This window comes from Apis cerana, linkage group LG10, assembly GCF_029169275.1.
Source record: "Apis cerana isolate GH-2021 linkage group LG10, AcerK_1.0, whole genome shotgun sequence".
NCBI lineage: Eukaryota > Metazoa > Arthropoda > Insecta > Hymenoptera > Apidae > Apis > Apis cerana.
The window spans coordinates 6,342,701-6,359,587 of NC_083861.1; the positions used below are offsets into that span (position 1 = coordinate 6,342,701).

Genomic DNA, 16,887 nt, shown 5'->3' on the forward strand with positions numbered 1-16,887 from the left:
ATAAAGGCATTCAATTTTGAAGGGGCTTCCCGTCGAAAGGGAATCGCCGAAATAAATATCGGGTGTTCGCGATCTTTGGATTTCTCTGGACGGGGAGGACAGATGGTTGCATGGCACCGGATCGGTGCTCGAATTGCTCGTTGGTCGATGCACATGTCGTTGGAAGGATCGACTTCTCTGCCGCCTTGTATCGCGCGCGTACCATTTTTCCATCTCCCCTTGTCTCTAAACGATGCGGGATTTATGACGTAGCCGTGTTCTTTCTACCGATTCTACTCTCCAGTCGAGAAAGTCGTTCGGCTGTGTTAAGGAGGATTAAGTGATTCGATTCGATCGATTATCGAACGAACGAAATGAAAAGAAGAAAAGACGATTTATTTATTTATTCAACGTTTATATCTATTCTATAAATAATGTTACACATTTAGAAGAAGAGATGCTTTAAACGCATTCAAAATTATTGGAATAATTATTTAAAATTTTACGCGTGTATCGTATTAATCTACGTATCGTGTCGTTACGCGAAATTCAATTATCAGAAGTTTTCTCCTCTGATAATAGATTATGTTTTGATTATCGAAATTGGCAAAGTATGGATTCGCGCGTAATTAACTCTCTCCATCTTCATTCCTCGACAATTATCACACGGTGATCCGACATAATTTCGGTCGTTTCATCGTTCGAAACTCTCTCATCAATTACAGGTGTCTAACGCGAGAGCACGATCGTGTTACGTTTCACTAATTCATCATTATCCCGTTTCGATAGTCACGTTTCGAGTAGATAACCGGCATATTAATGCAGGGCTGAGAGTCACTGAAGTTCTTCTTCGGGGCGCATCAACAGGGATGTATTCATCCATCGAGTTAACGCACGGTCAATTTGTCCAAGACATGTCAGCCCCGGTGGAAAAGGATACCTTAATAAATTGTTGCCATGTTCGCCAGCCAGCGTCTTCCTTCCTTTCTTTTCTTATTTTTTTTCTTTCTTCCTTTTTCTTTTTTGAACGATGGTGGTCGCGACGTTTCGACTTTTGGCTCGAAGGGTATTGTTTTGTACGTCCGCGTCGGTGTTCTCGCTTTTTTTACACGGGGTCCTCACGACGATGTCCCTTTTCCTTTATTTTTTACACCTGACGACGAGTCCTCCTCGTCTCCTTGCTCTCGATCGACCCTTATTAACTTCGACTTTTCGGATGGATTGATCGAGTATCAACGGTGTTTCGAGTGCCTTGAATTCTTTTTTCTCTTTCTCTCTCTCTCCCTTAGTCGATCGTAAGTTAGCGGTAAGTATCCACTTACCGCGAGTTAAACCGTTTAAGCTTTCAGTTACGAAGGAAGGTATTTATATGGCCTCGAATATTGAATAATCGTTAAATGTTTGTGTGCGCGTACTATACAGGGTGTTGATATATTACAAAGTTTCTATATAAAAATGTCGATCAAAATATATAAAACGTATCTCTTTAAGAGTTATTTTGTAATCTAATGCTCGATTTTAACCAATCTTTCGATTAATCTTTTACCTTATTTATAATATCAAGTTAGTATTAAATAAGATCTCAAAAATTATTCTTATCGCAATATTAATTTTTCATATGCAAAGATTTCAGTGACAATTTTTTTAGAAAAATAAGTGTTGATTACAAAAGATATTGTAACTTTATATTTCCATTCCTACATCGATACTTTCTCTCTGTTCGTCGAAAAATTGTCGAAATGAGAAGTTAAACGCGTCCTATCACCGCGCGCCCCTTAATCGCTTTAACTTTACGACTATATACAGTCTGGAAAATAGATCTAATAAGACGGTGTACGGGGCATTGCAAAGGCTCTGGCGGAATCAATTTCATTTTTCAATTTCATCCGGCCTCGTGGAAGGAAAAGCCACCTCGAGCAAGGAAACGTACCATTTTGCGTCTTACGTGTATATATATATATATATACAGTAGGAGGATCAGAAGCTTTGCTCTATGATTACGTGAGCTAGTTCGAGCCGGACAGACAATAACGCAACCCAACCCGACCTAACCCAAATAACTTCATCTTGCCCAATAATACTGGCCGCTCCTGATATTTCCAGCATCGAGATGGCGCAATCCCTCGACCGAAAATCTACCGGGGGCCACTAGAAAAAGGTACACGTCGAAAATGAGATTTTCATCGGGTTCGAATAATAACGATAATCGACGCCTCCGTTTTTATAATACCTATCCACCTGGTATATTGCTCGAATTTTGCTCGAATCGTACGCGAACGAATTTATTTCTGAATACGTTTAATTAAGTTAGGTTAGGGATGGGATCGAGCGTCTCGCGAGTAGATTTGAACTTTTAGGGAATGCTTGACAATTAAAATACCAATCTTTGGTATTACTTTTTCGTGTTAAGATTCGATATGTAGTTTGTATGTAGATGTACTTCAAGTATATAATGGTTGAAATATTAGTTGGAATATTATTGGATGTTGAAATTGACTCGAAATTTGTACATATTGAATCTCGATCTCATCTCTGGTAATTACCATTCAATATACATCACTCGTATATAAAATTGTACACACGCATTATCGGTTTATCGATCGGCCACGAGTTTTTAATCGGTTGTTCGAAGATCCACTGGTTCGATCTCCCCTTGCTTCGAGTTCCCCTTCGTCCGTCGATTCGAGTTAAACGAAATTAAACGTACGGTTTGCTTAATAAACGAGATAATCGCGGAATACCCTCGATAAGCATCGAGGGTAAAGGGGTCTCGAGGAGAAGTTTTTTGGAAATCTCTCAAGATGGCTCGTTTGATTCTTTTTCTTTTCTTTTCTTTTCTTTCTTTTTGCCCGGTGGGTTCAGGAATTTCGTGAAACATTGACACATGGAGCGGTCGTCGTAAAAATTTACGGTCCAGGTCCGAGGCCGGGCCTTATCTTTACTTTCACACCCTGAATGACCGACACGAATCAGCCTTCTCTTGAGACGATCCCTGGTCGGCGCGCTTTAAGAAATCTCCCCTTCATCTTCCTGTTCCAGTCGATGAATATTATATACCGATCTTTCTCACGAATTTCAACAACATTCTTTTATTTAAGTAACGTATTTCCGAAAAAGTAGAAATTATTTATAAAGGATCGTACGTGGGAGGATCTTTTAATTGAAATGAGAAATTGTCAAATGTCGTAAACATTCGTGATATCGTCACACGCAAAATCGATTTTTCTCTCTTCGTGTCGGCTCTCCATCTAACTTTTTTCACGACCTCGTGTAGAGGGTTACACGCGGAATCCGGGAATTCCCTCGACTTTCGTCGAGCGGAATGTCAGGAATACACGATAGTCGAACGTTTATTATAAGCACGGATGACCAAAAGGATTTCCCTTTGCTTCCTCAAATACGATCGTAAAAATTCTCTTCGCATATTTGTGAAAAAGATCTAATAAGAAACGAATCTTGTCTCTCGAGGAAGATTCTTCGAAAATTTCATCATTTTCCGATCCCGTCTGGATTATCGGAGCACAAATCTTTCCAAAAACAAATCGATTTTACCAATATTAATCTCCAAAGCGATATCTTCCCTCTAATTTTACCCATTTTGCCTTTTCCTTTCCCAGAAAGAAATTAGTTCGTACGGTTTTATTTACACGCTCGTTAGAATTCTTTATAGGATTTTAAAAACCCGGCCCTCTTCCCCCTCCCCCTCAGTCCCAAAAGTTGTACGAGTTTCGTCGCGTACAGGTGCCCACTATGTCGTCCCCTATCGCGATCACAATAAATTCGTGCAACATCGTGAAACGTTCGTCTGTGCGATTGTTATCGAGCGGCGGTGAAGTGGCGTGATTTATCGCGAATGGATTCGGTTTAACAGGCTACGGGTGAAGGGAGGGGGTGTAATTAGGTAGGCGTCCGTCTTGTGGAAGCGTTTTCGTTTGGCATCTTGTTGATAATACCGCGTCCAATTAGCAGGTGGCTCGAAATGCGCGGCTACGTCACTCTCTACGTTTCTCATTTGTCAGCCGGCTAACCTCTTTTCCCCTCCCTTCGCTGTGATGAAAGCCATATTGCACCTAAAACTTTCTCTCCTTCGATCATTGCGAGGAGAGGCGACCTTGTAACAAGGTAAGCCGATCAGAAATGGGAGCACGCAGGGGCTTCTTCTTCAATGGCTTTAACGCAACATCAACTATTCGACGAATTTTGTCATACGATTGAATTTTGGAGACACAATGGGTGAATATATATTAAAAAGAGGTATAAAATTAACTGGATTAATTGGAACAATACTAGCTAGAAATTGGTGATGGTCTGGTTGATTGTTTCTGGGTTGAATGATACGATAACAGTAATTTAATATAATTTAGTCGAGATAAATATTAGAAGATTATTAAATTAATTATATTCCAAACTTTGTACGAGACAAGTGAATCTCTGATAGGGAAAATTTACTATCATTTTTGTCGATTAAAATACGTATGTATAAAATACGTTCGAAATTTAAACTGTGATAGAAGTGGCGCTATCGATTCAAATATACGTTCAGGAAACGAGGAAAAACAATTTCACATTTCACCCACGGATCGTTTCGTGCATCGTTACAATTCCAAGCAGCTATTTTTCCGCGATATTGTTTCCTTTGAAACATCTCCAAATATCTGTGCAAGGGGAATGGCGCCAAATAACGAAGGGAGCGGTAAACCATTCGCTCGTCACAGTTTGTTATCACAACGTCGCGGTTAGTAAAATAGCAATGCCCGCATAAACCCGCGCGACTTGTCTCGCTTGATGCGCGCGCCGTGACATCAAAGCGAGTCCAGGGTATTCAAATAGAAGGAAAGAAGTCTGATGGTTTCTACTGGGTTCGACGGGTCGATTCGAAAGGGTTCGCTCTTTGATCGAAAACTGCGAACCGATAAATTGTAACGCGAGGCGTAGATACAAGTTTAGTCTCGATTACCTTGAACTTAAGAGAGGATGGTGGAGAGAAGAGGATCGAAATGACGGACGTGCTCGGGGCCGGGAGAAAGGCGACTACTTTTAGCGGGAAAATAAATAGGCGCCATGTTGTGCAAGGGAACGTATTTAAAAATAGTCACAGGACGATTCCACGGACACACTTTGGACGTGTATCCAGGGACCTGATGGGCTTATAGGTACGGTCGTTAGCTTCGAGGAAAAAGCTAATTAAAAAGCCGTAAAGGAAGTGACACACGTGCTGATCCTTCTTTCGAATCCCTTTTCGAAAACGATCCTTGGCATCGGATTCTTGGAACGACGTGGATGAAAATTTATTGGCGAGGTTAATATTTTCGGATTTTTCTAGTGCTGATTTGCGTTTCTTTCTTCTTCTCGAAAAATTAAATGTAAATTAGAAATACGGAATTTGTATATTAGACAAAACTCCATGTCTCTTATTTCTTACTTTTGCATTTATTAACGTTTAATGTCTCCAATATTTTACTTTGTCCAAACTTATGGTAAATCTAGATTAGCTTCCTTCCTTCTATTCAAACAAGTATACCATTGAATTTATACTTTACAGAACAAAGTGAACATTTTTATCTTAACGTAACTTTTCTAACTCTTCGAAGTTGTTTTTTTTTCACTCTCGTATCCCTTTAATCCATCCTTATATATGTATCGATCGGCCAATCAAATTCCTACGTAACGAAAAGACGGTCGCAGAAAAATCTTGGGAATATTTTCGGATCGGCCCTAAATCTTGAAAGCTCCTCTCTTCGCGCGATTAACAACACGTTGCGAGCGATTTGTCGGCGTTCCAGCGCGAAGAAACATCGCCATGGTCCCCCGAAGAGAACGGCCGTTACTATTTTTGTGCGTTCTTCCGTGGGATACGATCCTCTCGCCGCGATTAACGCTTCCAGAGGAAGGAAGGCCACACCGGCTCAGTCATGTATTCGAGGGATGAATTTTACAACGGAGGTATTATGCTGTACGTGTCAAGCGCGTACAGTTGTTCCTTTACCTCGGTTTGAACGGCAAACGATTTGGTGCGGTTTTAATTGTGTAATTGGAAATTTGGTTGCACGAGGTTATTTCCAGGCTTTTTTTTTTCTTAAAGCAGAAAGCTTTGTAAGTCGTTGCATCGACAGGAATGAACAAGAATTTAATGAGTAGAAAATAGATGGAGAGAATCTTATTAGAATCTTTGTCATATACTCGAGTGATTTATATACGTATACAGGATTTCAAGTGGAAAGTATTTTTAATTTTTCTTATTAAAAAAAAAAATTCATTCGTTGAACGAAGAATTTAACGAGTATATTTTCCTTTTTTTTTTTTAAATAATGGAAAGAAATTCTTTCTAAGGGAATCGACAAGAATAATCTTTTACTTAAGCGTACCGATTCACCGAGTAGGAAATATTTCTTTTACGAGATTTTCTTAAAAAGCAGATTCGTAACGTAATAAACGATTTAAAAAAAAAAAAAAAAACAAACTATTTCGTAACACAAGTGGATCAATGCTTAAGAGAGTAATAAGATCGAAAAGGCTCGAGTAAAAGCGCGATTTTTATTCCTAAATTACATCCAATTCTCGTTTGCGCGATATCGATATCGGCTGTTGAGAAAATTTTCGACTTCTCAAATTCATTCACGGGCGAAAGGGAAAGAGGAAAAGAGAGAAGAAAGCGGAGAAAGAGAGAGAGAGAGGAGAGAGAAATTACAAGGATATAAGAGATATATCGAAAGGAGGAGGAGAGGGAACAGAGAAGAATGGAAGCGTGGAGTACTTAGTGGGGTGTAAGAAATTCAATTGCTCGGTATAATATCACGGGTGAAGAAGGCAGAGAGAAGCAATCAGAAAAAGCCGCGGGCGATGGCTAAACGATCTGTGCAACGAGTTTATCCGCTTGAAAACCGGCCCGTTTCGCCCCTCTTTTTTTCGCTCTCTTCTCTCTGATATTTGTCGCCTCTGTATATACCGCTCTTACGATTCTTTCTCGTCATTACACGCCTCGATCGTCGCGAGGCGTTGCAAATATCGCTTGGATCGTTTCCGAGTTTACAATGCTCGTGTGTGTGTATGTGCACACACGAAAGAATGCATGTGTCCCTTCAAATCTTGTTCGCTTATATTCGAAAGAATTACTTTCTCTCAAGATCCGCCTCACTCCTTTATTGCGACCAGGCGTAATCGCTTTGAAGCTATCTCGCGGGTTTTAATTTCGAGATGGTTGCCATGAGAACGTTTTTATCGCGACTTACCCGCGTGTATCGTTTTCGCGAATGAAACGTGTGAATGAAACGATTCGACGAAATAATCGCGCGAGATTTTTTTTTTCACGGCGGGGAAAAGAGAGAGCATCCTTTATGATTCTCAGAGTCGTTCGATCAATGCGATCGAATTTTATGTGCATAGTCAGAATCAATCGCGGTTTATGTGTTATTTTTTGATCGATCGATTTCTGTTCGCGCGGGATAAAAGGATGATGAAAATCAAGGCAAGGAGGTTTCGTTTTTCTCGCGTGGCAAGTTCGAATTTGGCCGCTAAAAATTTTCGAAATTTGTAAAAATAAAATTTGTGATCGTACAATCTTTCTTTCTGCTGCTAGATGTGCAGTTAAATTTTATTATTCCGTAGACAAGGTGCGATCATTTTGTCATTGAGTGTACGTATGATACAGTAACGTTTAGTTGATTTCGAGGAAATATTTGTAGCCTCGAATATCGATGCGAATCGCGTTTCGAGTGATTTTAGTGGAAAGCAGTATCGAATCAACGTTCAATGGCTTCGAATATTCGACTATTCAAAGAGATTTGCTAGCTATATGCCATTTTCGATGAAACTACGATGAGCATTAATTACAGACCGCGAAATTCATCCGCGTTTGCTCTATGCGGATATATAAATTCGCGAAATTCGGTTTTTTTTCACAACCAATTTTTCCCGAAGCAATACTTTTTCTATTCAATCGTCAAATTTAATGTTCCCATTCTGGAATTTTTATTTCACAAATATTTGTCCACTGATAATTTTACAAGTGCACTGCGGATATCTTTTGTTACCTTTTGAAAGGTATATTCTTTTATATTCGATCTTTCGGTATCCCTTCAAAGATGTTCCACGAATATATGAAAATACTTGGAAGAAAAGTGGCACATTCCCTCCATCCGAGGGAATTTTTTAATCGAGCCACGTGAAAACGTCAGGTTATAGGGAAGCCGGACAAAAGGAGAAAAAGATAGACAGCTCGAAAAGACCTCGACCAGTTTTCAGTATCGCATTAGCTCGATCAGGAATGGCCCTATCTCCGTTCCATCGGCCTCCTGTCAGCGAGCTCTATCCCGATGAATGTTTAATGTGAATTTAAGACTCGTTCCTTCTCCTTCGGCCGGTCGTCAGCAACGTTTCCCGCTCGTTGTCACGTTTTGGTGGTTTCGATATAAATTCGCTCGTGGCCGTGGTCATAGTCACGCGAGCGCAGTGCCGTAGACACCGTAACCCCTGGGGGTGGATAAATTTGCATTCAACACGGGCGAATTATACGGCCACGAAAAGAGGCCGGTTTAACTTTCGCGATTCTTGAGGAGGGGATAAATCGTTTGATACGCTGTCATCCGCTGTCGCTTCTTCGATTTGGATGATTAAATTGTTAAACGGATGATCGAATATCGAACGAACAATTCTGTTATTGCGAAGATTTAATTTCAAGTCATTAATTCCAAGCTCGAAACTTGAGTAATTTCAAAGCAAAAATTTATAATAATTTCGATTATTGATCAATTATTTCAACGAATAACGCGTGTATCTTGTAAATTTTTCCTCGTTCCTAACGAAAACGTACGTTAAGCTCGATCTCCCTCAACTTGGAATATTCAATTAACAATCTACTGACACAATCATCGTCAAATGAAACATAGTGTATAACGGTAGAATATAAATTATCCTCAAAGTATCCTAAAAAAGTAAACATCTACTTTACTTCTGAATTACGTATATAAGTTGGTATATCAACTGGAAGATTAAATTGCAAAAAAAAAAAAAAAAAAAAGAAAAAAATTCTCACTCTATTGTCACGAAATCCTCGTTCGCGTGACATAAAGAAGATTAATCTCTCTTAAATTTTGTAGCCGCGTGTAACGCGAGATTGAAATAAAAGGAATTTTTCATATGAATGGAAAACAGTCGATTCGCCATCGGCCTGATCCTCCTCCATTTGTGCGAGGGCACAGTCGATGAAAACGACGAGGGCGGGTTGTCGTACGTCTGACGTTGCTATTTACGATCCTGTTGACGCCTGAGCACATGAAATAATATCGCGTGGTGCCAGCCGGCGGCTGCTCCTCGGATAAGAATTATTATGGCGGCCGCAAATAGACCCGTGTATGAGTGTACTTATTATACGTGGTGGTAGAATGGTAGAATGAATTCGCTAGTGCGGGGTGGATCAAAGGGAGAAAGGAAATAAACGAAAAGATGGAGAAAATGCGAGTTCCACGAGTCTGCCACGGTGGAGGAATTTTAATTATCCGTGCCTCGTGGTCGTGGTACGTGCATGATTCGGGGTAATGATAGGTAAACTAGGAATACGGCCTCGAATAACAATGAATTTCTTCCACGCTGCCCCCTTTCCGGTGAATATCTCTCTTTTTCTCAGAAATTTGACCGTTTTGTTTCTTTTGTTGGTCGAGTGTTTAATCGCGACATCTATTGTCTTTTTTTTTTTTTGGATATTTCATGCATTTATGTAAATTTTAAATAATGCACTTGATATTTGAAATAAGGGAACGTTTTAGAAATATAGTTGTAATTACGAAGAATTATTTATTATGTAAGTTTTTAAAGTAAAATCGTGAGAATGATTTATTGATATTAAATCCACTATATTTTTTTTAATCCAATCAAAAAATCATCATTTATTTTGTTATAAAATTTTTTAAATATTTAAAAAGTAGCAAACTTTTGTGCGAATACAGATCAAAAAATAAACATTCTTGTCTTTTCAATTGAAAAAAAGAAATTTCTTTGGAAAGAAATTAAAAATTTTGAATTATAAAAAGTTATTCTTGCATGATAATGAATTAATCGATATAAAAATATATATAAATAAGTATTATTATTTTTCCATGTAAATTATACTTTTTTAAAAATAAAACCTATGAAAAAAATTTAATATTATTATACTGTGACCATTGGACAGTGTAATGTATTCTTCTTTCTTCTTATATGCTGATTATCGAACAATACAGGCGTGTATATTCAAGCGTGAAATATATTCCAAAATTTAAAGTACGCACGAAACTTACTACGACACCTATTGTTATTATCCGTTATTATTATCGTGCCGTGACCGCTAGGCGTCGTAATTCGAAATTCTCTTTCTTACGCGGACCGTCGAGCGAGGCAGACGTGTTTGCATCACCGATCGTAAGATATTATTACTACGCATATTCTATAAAATTATTAACCTCTTTCTTTCTTCTCTTATTAAATTTCAGACCGGCGTTGCACTCGGTGAGTTCGTTCAAAATGCAGTGGATGCAAACAACACGTGTAAACCTCTGCATCGAATTAGCAAGAGAAATATGGTTCTAATGCGCATTATTCCACGATGCGGATGCTCATGGAAGAAAGAGGCTCGTGGCGCTACCGATGGAAACGGACGAAAACATAGCACATAAGGAGAGAGAAGTGAGAGAGAGAGAGCGTTGCTCAAACATCCGAGTGTTTATCACGTCGAGTGAATGATTACAACGATGGGTGAGTATTATATGCATTTATTACGCGCGCACGGATGCGCATATACACGTGAAAAGGACAAGTTGGGCGCGTTACGCTATACGTAAAGACCGACATAAATTATCCGCGTAATGCGGACGGGGGAGCGTAATAATAACATTGTCGAGTAGCGAGTGAGAATACACCACCAGGTTTCCCTCGGCATTCCCATTCCATACCGTAGCTCCCAGTTGTCTCAAGGGATTAACTCGCCTCGTGGAACCCATGCTATACGTCTCGTGTTTCCGCTCCAGTGTCTCAAGAAGTCAACCTCGAAAGGTTCAGCCTAGATAGCTTCGCCTTCGTGTTCTATCTTTTAGTGTGTGTATGTGTGTGTGCAATTCGTGTGCACGCATGTGTCAGCACGTGTTATACCTAGCGATGGGATCAAGTACAATATGTATTTATAAATCCAAGTGAAATCGAATGCAAAATTCTCGTTTCTTAAAAATTGAGTATTATCTTAGAGAAGAAGTTTATTTGCGAAATATTCGTAGATCAAAACGAATATCATATAATTTTGATTTCTCTCTTCTATTTCATCTTTTTCTATTTATATAATTGTTGAAAAGTAATATTTTTAAGATATGATTGGATTGTACGTTACAGCAATAATCAATTTATTAAAATAAATAGAAAATTTTTAGTCTATTCGAGTTTCGAATTAATTCGAATCTTTTTTAAAGCTTCTTTTTTCCACGATATTTACGAAAGATTCGAATGTTATCTACTTGTGATATGCTTGATCCCATCACTAGTTACACCCACACGTACGGTACGCTTATGCGTTTCTGTCACGACGTATGAGCTTATGTTTCGCTCTCTCAAAACCGGTCGAACCTTTCCGAAATTCGCATCCGTGGTGGTGCAAGGCCCGTGGCTAATGCCTCTCGGAAGGACCGTGACTAATGGCTGTGTCATCGGATTTCACGAGCTTTCGATCCGCGTTTTTTTTAATTCGATGCATCCATTTGATTTTTCGATTGATAAACGCCGCTATACGTGTGTCACCAGTGTGTATCGAGCCCTTTAATTCCATCGAACATCATACGTTACCCAATCTCCTTTCTTTTTTTTTTTTTTTTTTTTAATATAAATATTTCCAATTTCATTCCAATAGTTATATATCTGCATATACTACATTGACATATCCAATATCAATTTCAAATTAAATTTTATTTCCACCGCGGCAAGTAAAGGTATCTATTCCACAGATAGTGTACAATTCAGATAACGGGGAAGTTCGGTTAATCGAATATCCGGATAACGAAAATTCTACGTGTCATTTTACATTTTACGCGCAAAGCACGTATCTTTTAATTTTTAACATCGATCGATACTCCGTTGTAATTAAAATTTCCGTTTCATCCTTCTTAACACTCTCTTCTAAATTCTAATTTCCAATTTCATTTTCGATAATTAATCCCACGTCTATTCGCATCGTTGCAAATATATACAATTGAGGAAATTTCGATTAATCGAATATCCGGACAACGAAAATTCTACGTGTCATTTTACATTTTACGCGTAAAGCACGTATCTCTAATTTTTTTTGTTCACGCCAGCTCAATCGATACTCCGCGATAATTAAAATTTCGCGGAACTCGATTCGCGTAACGAACGACGGCGCTCGGCTATAATAGTTGTACAACCCTCCGCGATATATGGAGGGCGTCGTTTCGAGTAAATCCTGTGTCCCGTTATCCGGGCCAACGTTTCAATCGAAATAAATATCCGTCGCGCCACGCATCGTTGCTTGGATTAGACGTTCTTTCTGCCGCGCACCGATCGTAAAATCAACGCTCGTAAATTAACATCGAACACCACGTGGCCCGCGTATCGTCGATGCGATCGACGAGAATGATATGTAAATATATATACATATATATATAAGTTGCACCGTGCACTCGGCCGGCTATATTTGTAGGACAATACCGCCGATCGCTACGGTGCTATGGTGCGGTTTTCCGCGTTATTTTCAGTGTCGTACCGTATGACTCGCTATTATGTGCAAAACGCGATCGCGAACCACGATTTCACGATAAGTTTGTTTGCCGGTTATTTACTCGGATCGAACGTCCACGGCTATCATAATAACCGTGATGTTTGTTCTTCATTTCGCGATAGAACAACACGTTTATTCAACGGGCAACATCTCTTCTTTTTCAGGCTCCAGGGTTTTTAGATTGGACGAGTTTCTTTTTCTTGGCGGGAGATGGAACGATTGCATGGAGGATTTGTTGGAATCGTTAGGTAACAGGAGAGTAATGAATTAATTTTTATCGTTTCTTTCTAATTCAAAATTCTTTTTGTTTTTTCTTCTTCGTTACGTTCAAGTTTTTATTCTTGTATTTTTTTTTTTTTTTAGTTTTTGTAAATATAAGCGAAGTTTGTAGTTTTTATTAATGTAATAAATTTAAAATTCTTTTTTTTTTTATGTTTATATTCGAAACAAAATATTTTAAGTTCTACGATTTGTTCTGCGATGATTCAAAATTATCATCGAACAAGAATTCGTAACCTTATCTATATTTATCATTTCTAAATTATTTCTTTTATATTCCGTGTAACTTGGCGGATAACACGTTTGTGTCATTTTTTTTTAAAGCCTGTCGACATCTTTTTTTTCGAAATGTAGATTTCACTTTATAAACGCGTTTAATCGATTCGTCGCGTGATTCTGCACGCCAGATAAAAGTGCTGACCGCATAACGGGTTCTGGAACGTCTTCGTTCAGAGCCGTGGAGTCACCTATATAACCAATGTAGTTCATCGGTGATCTAAAACCCGATGTGGATTAAATTAAATACGAAATTCGAATTAACAATTCAAATCAACAGATGCACTCGAATCGGTTATCGCGGATAGAATAGAGAATTCGAAAATCCATTTCTTTCGATCCATAATTTGTTGGGCCAATAGAATTGGATGGAATGAAAGATGAGGCGTATTATTCATTCGAGACTCGAATCGAAAATCGATCTTGATGAAAAGATGATTAGTCATTGCGATGGTCTATTTCAGACGTTCGTATTATGTCTTCGAGATGTCGTTAAGTTGAAACTGTATATCTTAATAACAATGAAAAATAAATCACATCTCGAAAATAAAGGAACAAAATTTTGGAACAGCTTAACATTATTTTATTCGATGTACGCGTGCCAGAATAATGTAATATAACGTAATACAAGATTCATATAATGATATACGGAGATGAAAACATTATTCATTATTATAATGTAACATAGCGATATACAACGATAATACAGAAAAATTCGTGAAACGTGAACCTCATCTTTTTCAAATAAATTTTTTTAGAAATTCTTCGTATTTTCATCGGTCTGACGAGATAACGACAGTTTAATAATAGTAATAATAAAAAAAATGATCGCATCTTAAGAGAAAATCGAATAATAATTCTCGCCAGATGGTCGATCCAAGTCGAATGATATTTCGTTTTCGTTGTTTGTCTTTAATTTTCGAGACGGATTCGATTCCCTCCCCTCCTTACCTCGTCGTTACCTCGTAACGCGGCCTGGCCAGGCAAGGTGCATTTATTTTCATGTAAATATGCTTCTCGCTTAGTAGCACCACGAAAAGGGGGACGTCAATCAAAGCGATAAGTATGCGGGCTACTTCAAAGCGAATACTGATTGTAAGTTAAAGCTGGCCGGGCCGTAAGTCGGCCGGGACATTGTTAAAAAGGAGAGACTGTTCACTGTCGGAGGGCGAACGCGATAAATGCCCCGCGTGCTCGTTGGATAAAGACCTCTGTCAAAGTTGGCACATGCAATAAACCTTTGGTCAAAACCACGAAAAAACACAATGGAATCGGTCTTAACCGGTGATCTCGAATCGTTTCAGAAGAAACCTGTTGTCGCTTAAACACATTTCTCGTGCGTTTGCTGCCTGTTGAACGAAATTCAATTCAATGGATATAATTGCGCGGAGAACGTTCGAATATCGATGGACGAGGGGGGGAAATATTTAAGATAAATGTTGGGAAGATCGAAGAAACGCGAAAATTTGTTTTTAATCGATTGAAAATTATTTTTATAAGCACAAGTTATAATCGGTATCGTGTATAATTATTAATTGCGAATGAAATGACCAAATTCTTCTATCGTGTATATATTTAATCAAGGCCCAAACGCGAATCTGATGCGCGACAAATATTATTTGACGATACATTTAATCACTAAATTCCGAATAATTTTCCGTATTTGTGAAATCGATCGCGTGCAATAATATTTAGATATAAATTATATAAGCTAATAATTCTAATAGTGTTAATAATAATTGATCAAAATTTAAAATGTCGACAGAATAAAGGCAATTTCAATCCGTATCGATTTCTTCTCTTCTTCCGCACATTAAATAACAATTTTCGAATAAAACGTTCTTAACGTAAATTTATCGCGATTCACGTACGTATTATCCATTCGAAAAGAAGATTATTATTTACGATTCAATACGTAAAGAGGGAAATTTCACGTTGCTCACGTGGTTTATGAAGTGTGCGAAACCTCGAAACCGCATCTTTTGAATCTGTCTTCACAAAGGATGGCAACATTCGGTTCCTTTTTGCTCCCCTATCAATGCACACGCAATATTCACGATCCATATATGTATTCACAATCTCTCTCTCTCTCTCTCTCTCTCTCTCCTTCTGTAAAAACTTTAATCTTTTCTCCGTGTGTCTCTTTGAGAACGAAAATTGGAATGAATTCCTGACAAATTGCAAAAACGTCAGCCGACCGCGGATTTTCATTTTTTTTTTTTATTTTCCCTCTCTCCTCTCCATTTTTCATTTTCGGAGGAAAGAAAAAAAAAAGACCAGATTGGTTGGCATATTTATTAGGTATTTCCTTCAACGATGAAACATTTTTTAAATAAATTTCACAATTCGTACATCCATTTAAGTTTATTATAAATTTTCCGATGTTCTCCCCTTTGAAATTCAGTCGATCGTTCGAAACGACGAGTTAAGAATCGCGATGCTTCGATTAAACGCGCTATCTAATATTTATTCGCAACATTTATGCAGATATATTTATCTAAGTGCGATCGAAAGAGGCGGTCGTTCGAAAATCGCCCCCTTTCTTTTACGTCTCGTCCACGATCGGGGATGAAAGGCCTTGTTTTCGAAAATTCAACTTGAGTTCCCGAAACGCTAATAAAATGATTCACGTTCGCAAACACGTAATTAATATCGATGGTAATTAGAAGTACATATTTGTCTGTCGCTAGGGAATTAGGCAAGGTACACGAGGCCGGTAGAGTGTGTACACCTCTATTTAGGTCGCGAGCTGTTACGCGTCTATTTTCCGCCCACGTGTGTGTGTGTATGTGTGTGTGTGTGTGTGTGCGCGCGCGCGTTTCCTCGGCCAAAGGGAGAATGTCGAGCGTTCGTGATTTTTGGTCTATTTACGTATAAAATCGAGCGAAATATCGAGAGATCTATTTATCGAGGCTGCGGACGCACCGCGGACGAGATAAATTTCACGCGATGCTCCCTGTACACGCGATCATTCAACGATATTGGAAAAACCATTTTTCACTCTTTTTCCTCCTCTTTCTCCTCCACCTCCTCTCCCTCCCCCTCCCTTGGTAGTCGAAAGTAAACACAGGTTGGTCAACCCGTTTCATAGTAAACAACTTCCACTCCCTCCCTCTCTCTCTCTCTCTCTCCTCTCTTCTCTCTCCTCTCTCCTCTCTCCTCTCTCTCTTCTCTCTCTCTCCTCTGCAACGTTTCGGAGTTGTCATTGTATGTCCGAGAGGCTCGAGTTATCCACTCTATAAATTAAACTGTGAAATGAAAACAAACGAAAAAAAAGGAGGGGGAGGGGGGAGAGAGAGAGAGGAAAAAAGAAAAAAGAGGAGATAAAAAATATTGCGGGGGATATCGCGCTCGGTATCGACAGTTTGTCGCCATACGTTTTTTTTTCCCTTTCTATTATTTCATTTATTTTTTCTTCTTCCATCGTTTCTTCCATCATCTCGCACATATATACACACACACACACACTCCTCCATTCATTCTCTCGTTGTCTCCAAATCGAATAATTAAAATTCACGCGAAGGAAAAATTCATTCTTTTTTTTTTTACATTCCCTTTCTGTTCTGCAACCCTTCCCCTCCCCTTGGCTCTTTGTCACGCGGCCC

The 16,887-nt window shown here is 38.8% G+C and overlaps 2 protein-coding genes across 12 annotated transcripts in view; one reads left to right on the forward strand and one right to left on the reverse strand.

Moving 5' to 3' along the window:
• The window catches only part of LOC108001176 (peptidyl-prolyl cis-trans isomerase E), a 99,306-nt gene that overhangs the window by 32,174 nt on the left and 50,245 nt on the right, over positions 1–16,887 (reverse strand). The window lies entirely within an intron of this gene.
• LOC108001178 (TBC1 domain family member 14-like) overlaps positions 1–16,887 on the forward strand; it is a 131,075-nt gene that overhangs the window by 24,551 nt on the left and 89,637 nt on the right. For 5 of the 9 annotated variants that reach the window (XR_001766659.3, XM_062080975.1, XM_062080974.1 and 2 more), the window contains 2 exons: positions 10,443–10,704; positions 12,892–12,975. The gene's annotated coding sequence lies outside the window, so the exon portion shown is untranslated. Of the gene's footprint in view, positions 1–10,442; positions 10,705–12,891; positions 13,180–16,887 lie in introns of those variants that run through there. The other 4 variants (XM_062080972.1, XM_062080977.1, XM_062080973.1 and 1 more) reach the window with 2 other exon arrangements.